Consider the following 5,478-nt stretch of genomic DNA (forward strand, 5'->3'; position numbering starts at 1 on the left):
AAAATTTATTTTAAAAAAAATTTTTCCCAAAAAGGTGGGCCCAAAAAAAAATTTTTAAAAAAAATAAAAAAAAATTTTTTTAAAATTTTTTTTTAAAAAAAATTTTTTTAAAAAATTTAAACCCCTTTTTTTTTTTCCCCCAAAAAAAAAAAACCCTTTTTTCCAAAAAAGGTTTTTTCCCTTTTTTAAAAAAAAGGGGGCCCCCCTTTTAAAAAAAATTTAATTTTTTTTTTTCCCCAAAAAAAAAAAAATTTTTAAAAAAATTAAAATTTACAATTATTTAAAAAAAAATTTTAAAAATTTTTTTTTTTTTTTAAAAAAAAGGGGGGGGTTTTTGGGGGAAAATTTTAAAAATTAAAAAATTTTTTTTAAAAAAAATTTTTAAAATTTTTTAAAAATTTTAAAAAATTTTTTTTAAAAAAAAAAAAAAATTAAAAAAATTTAAATCTAAAATATTAGCTTCTTTTAAAATTCCTTATTTTTTTTTGGGCTAATAAAATTCTTTTTAAAAGAAATTTTTTTTTTTTTTTTAAAAAAAAAAAAAAAAAAAAAAAAAAAAAAAAAAAAAGTGGGTAAAAAATTGAAATTATAAAAATAAATAAAAAAAAATTTTTTTTAAAAAAAAAAATTTTTTTTAAAAAAAAATTTTTTTTAAAAAAATTTAAAAATTTTTAAACCTTTTTTTTTTCCAAAAAATTTTTAAAAATTTTAAAAAAAATTTAAAAAAAAAAAAAAAAAAAAAAGGGTTTTTAATTTTTTTTTAAAAAAAAAAAAATTTTTAAAAAATTTTTTCCCCTTTTTTTTGGGGGGGGGGGTTTTTTTTTAAAAATAAAAAAATTTTAAAAAATTTTAAAATTTTTTTTTTTGGGAAAAAAAAATTTTTTTAAAAAAAAATTTTTCCCAAAAAGGGTTTGGGTTTTTTTTTGGGAAATTTTTTTTAAATCCAAAGGGGGGGTTTTTCCCCAAAAATTGGGAAAAAAAAAAATTTTTGGTTTTTTTTAAAAAAAAAGGGAAAAAATTTAAAAAAAATTTTTTTTAATTTTTTTTTTTATAAAAGTTAAATAAAATAATTTTAAAAAAAAAAAAAAAAAAAATTTTTTTAAAAATTTTTTATTTTTTTAAAAAAAAATTTTTTTAAAAGGGTTTTTTTAAAAAAATTTTTTAAAAAATTTTAAAACCGGGAATAAAAAAATTTTTTCCCTTTCCCTTTTTTTTTTTTTTAAAAGGGGAAAAATTTTTTTTTTCCAAAAAAACCCCCAAAAATTTTTTCCAAAAAAAATTTTTTTTTTAAAAAAAAAAATTTTTTAAAAACCAAATTTTAATTTCAAAATTTTTTGGGGTTTAAAAGGGGGGGGGGGGAAAAATACCCCCTTTGCCCCAAAACCAAAAGGGTTTTTAAAAAATTTTTTTTTTTTTTCCCAAAAAATTTTTTTTTTTGGGGAAAAATTTTTTTTTTTTTTTTCCAAAAAAAAAATTTTTTTAAAAAAAAAATTTTTTTTTTTTGGGGGGGAAAAAAAAGGTTTTTTAAAAAGGAAAACTTTAAAAAGGTTTAAAAAAAAAAAAATTTTTTTCAAAAAATTTTTTTTAAACAATTTTTTTTGAAAAAATTTTTTTTGGGAAAAAAATTAAAACCCTTAAAAATTTTTTTTTTTAAAACAAAATTTAAAGGGGGTTTTTTAATTTTTTTAAAAACCCCCCCTTATAAAAAAAAAAAAAATTTTTTTTAATTTTTAATTTCCTTTTTTCCCCCCAAAACCTTTTAAAAAATTTTAAAATTTTCCGGGGGGCCCCCCCCCCCTTTTTTTTTTTAAAAAATTTTCCCAATTTTTGGGGGAAAACCCTTTTTTTTGGGGGGGGTTTTTTTCCCCCAAAAAAAAAAAATTTTTTTTTTTAAAAAAAAAAACAATTTTTTTAAAAAAAAAAAAATTTAAAAAAAAAAAAAAAAATTTTAAAATTACTTTTTTTTCCCCTTTTTTTAAAAAAAAAGGTTTTTTTTTTTTTTTTTTTTTTTTCCCCAAAAAAAAAATTTTTTTAAAAATTTTAAAAAAAATTTTTTTTTTTTAAAATTTTTTTTTTTCCCCAAAATTTTTTTAAAAAAAAAAAAAACCCCCAAAAAAAATTTAATTTTAAAAAAAAAAAATTTTTTTTTAATTTGGAAAAAAAAAACAAAAAAGGGTCCCCGGGAAAAAAAGGGGGGGAAAAACCCCCCCTTTAAAAGGGCAACCCCCCCCCTTTTTTTAAAAAAAAAAACCCCGGGGTTTAATTTTAAAGGAAAAAAAAAAAAAAAAAAATTTAAATTCAAAAAAAGGAAGGGGCCCCCCCAAAAAAAAGGGGGGTTTTTTAAAAAAAAAATTTTTTTCCAACCCCTTTAAAAAAAAGGGTTTTTTTTTTCCCCCCAAAAAAAAATTTTTTAAAATTTTTTTTAAAAAAAACCTTTTTTTTTTTAAATTTTGGGGGAAAATTTTTTAAAAAAAAAAAAAAAATTTTTTTTTAAACCAAAACCGGAAACCTTTTTTTTTTTGGGGGGGAAAATTAAAAAAAATTTTAAATTTTAAAAAAAAGGGTTTTTTTTAAAATTTTTTTTAAAAGGGTTTGGGTTTTAAAAAAAAAAATTTTCCGGGAAAAAAAAAAAAAAAAGGGCCCAAAAAATTTTTTTTTTTTTTTTTTTTTTTTAAAATTTTTTTTTCCCCAAAATTTCAAAAAAAATTTAAAAAGGGAAAAAAACCCCTTTTTTAAAAAAAAAACCCAAAAAAAAAATTTAAAATTTTTTTCCAAAAAATTTTAAATTTTAAAAATTTAAAGGGGTTTTTTTTTTTTTTAAAAAAATTTTTTTTAAAAAGGGAAAAATTTAAAAAAATTTTAAAAAAAAAAAAACCCCCGGGGGGAAAAAAAACCCGGGGGGGAAACCCTTTTTTTTAAAAAAAAATTTTTTAATTTAAAAAAAAAAAAAACCCAAAAAAAAATTTTTAAAAATTTTAAATTTTTAAAAAATTAAAAATTTGGCCCCCAAAACCCCAAAAAAGGGAAAAAAAAAAATTTTTAAAAAGGGGGGGGAAAAAGGGTTTTTTTTTTTCCAATTTTTTTTTCCCCCTTTTTTTTTAAAAATTTTAATTTTTTTGGGGGGGTTTTTTAAAAAACCCCAAAAAACCCAAAAATTTTAAAAAAAATTTTTTTTTTTAAAAAAAAAAAAACCCTTTAAAAAAATTTGGATTTTTAAAAAAAAATGTTTTTTAACTTTTGGTTTTTTTGGGGTTTTTAAAAAATTTTTTCCCTTTAATTAACTTTTTTTTTTTTTTAAAAATTTGGGGAAATTTTTAATATTTTAAAAAAAAAAGGGTTAAAATTAAAATGAAAAAAAAATTTTTTTAAAAAAAAATTTTTTTTTTTTTTTTTTTTTTTTGGGGGGGGTTTTTTTTTTCCCCAAAAAAAAAATTTTTTTTTTTAAAATGGGAAAAAAAAAGGGGGGGGGGGGGGGGGGGAAAAAAAGAAAAAAATTTTCCCCCGGGGCCTTTTAAAAACCCAAAGCCTTTTTTTTTAAATTTTTTTTTTTTTTTAAAATTTATTTTTTTTTTTTTATTTTTTTTTTTTTTTTTTTTTTTTTTTTAAAAAAAAAAAAAAATTAAAAAAAAAATTTTTTTTAAAAACCTTTTTTTTTTTTGGGGGGAAAAAAAAGGGGGTTTCTTTTTAAATTTTTTTAAAAAAAAATTTTTTGTTTTTAAAAAAATTTTTTTCCCTTTTTTTTTTAAAAATTTTTTATTTAAAAAAAAGGGGGGGGGGGAAAAATTTTAAAATTTAAAAATTTTTTTTTAAAAATTTAAAAATTTTTTAAAATTTTCCCTTTTTAAAAAGTTTTTTTTTTTTTAAAAAGGGGGGAAAAAAAACCAAAAAAGGGGGGGGGGTTTTAAAAAGGGGCCCCTTTTTTTTAAAAAAAAAAGGGGCCGGGGGGGGGGGGAAAAATTTTTTGGGGAAATTTTGGGGGGGGGGGGGAAAAGGGGGAAAAAAAAATTTTGAAATTTTTTTTTTTCCCCCTTTCCCCAAAAAAAAAACCACTTTTTTTTTTAAAATTTGGGGGGGTTTTTTTTTTTTCCCCCCCCCCAAAAATTTGGGAAAAATTTTTCCCCCCAAAAAAGAAAAAAAAAATTTTTAAAAAACCCCCCTTTTTCCTTTTTTTTTTTTAAAAAAATTTTAAAAAAAATTTTTTTTTTTTTTGGGGAAAAAAAAAAATTTTTTTTTTAAAAAAATTTTTTTCCGGGAAAAAAAAATTTTTTTTCCCCCCCCTTTTTTTTTTTAAAAAGGGCCCCCCTTTTTTTTTCAACCCGGGGGGGAAAAAAATTTTTTAAAAAATTTTTAAAAAGGAAAAAAATTTTGGAAAAAAAAACCTTTTTCCCTTAAAAAAAAAAACCCCCCCCCAGCTTAACCTTTTTTTTTAAAAAAAAAAAATTTTAAACAAAAATTTTTTTAAAATTTTTAAAAAAAAATTTTAACAAACCCCAAAAAAAAAAATTTTTTTTAAAAAAAATTTAAAATTTTTAAAAATTTTTTAAAAAAATTTAAATTTTTTTTTTTTTTTTTTTTTTTTTTTTTTAAAAATTTTTGGGTTTGAAAAAATAAAATAAAAAATTTAATAAAAAAAAAATAAAACCAAAAAAAAAAAAAAAAAAAAAAAAAAAAAAAGGGGTTTTTAAAATTTTTCAAAAAAAACCCCCCCAAAAAATTTTTTAAAAAAATTAAAAAATTTTTTAAAAAAAACCCCCCCAAAAATTTTTTAAAAAACCAATTTTTTAAAAAAAATTTTTTTCCCCCCCAAAAGGAAAATTTTTTTTTTTTTTTTCCCCCCGGGGTTTTGGGGGGGGGGGGAAAATTTTAAACCCCCCCCCCCCAAAAAAAAAAAAATTTTTTAAACGGGTATTTTTTTTTTTTCAAAAGGGGGCCCGGGAAAAGGGGAAAAAAAAAACCAAAAAAAAAAATTTTTAAAAAAACCCCGGGAAAAAATTTTTACAAAAAAAAAAATTTTGGGGTTTTTTTTTTCCAAAAAAAATTTTAAAGGTTTTTTTAAAAAATTTTTTAAAAAAAAAAATTTTTTTTAAAAATTTGGAAAAACCAAAATTTTTAAATTTAAAATTTCCTTTTTTTAAAAGGGGGAAAAAAAAAACCAAAAAAAAAATTTTTTTTAAAAAAAATTTTTTTTGGGGTTTCCTTTAAAAATTTTTTTTAAAAAGGGGAAAAAACCCCAAAAAAATTTTAAAAAAAAAAAATTTTTCCCTTTTTTTTTTTAAAAAAATTTTTTAAAAATTTAAAATTGTTCCCAAAAAAAAATTTTTTAAAAAAAAAAAAACCCTTTTTTTTTTAAAAATTTTTTTTTTTTAAAAAATTTTTTTTTCCAAAAACCCAAAAAAATTTTTTTTATTTGGGGTTTAAAAATTTTTAAAAAAATTTGAAAAATTTTTTGAAATTTTTTTTTTTTAAAAAATTTTAAAA

Source organism: Saccostrea cucullata, unplaced genomic scaffold (assembly GCF_032062105.1).
Source record: "Saccostrea cucullata isolate Sc308-1 unplaced genomic scaffold, CSIRO_AGI_Scuc_v1 ctg16470, whole genome shotgun sequence".
Taxonomy (NCBI): Eukaryota; Metazoa; Mollusca; class Bivalvia; order Ostreida; family Ostreidae; genus Saccostrea; species Saccostrea cuccullata.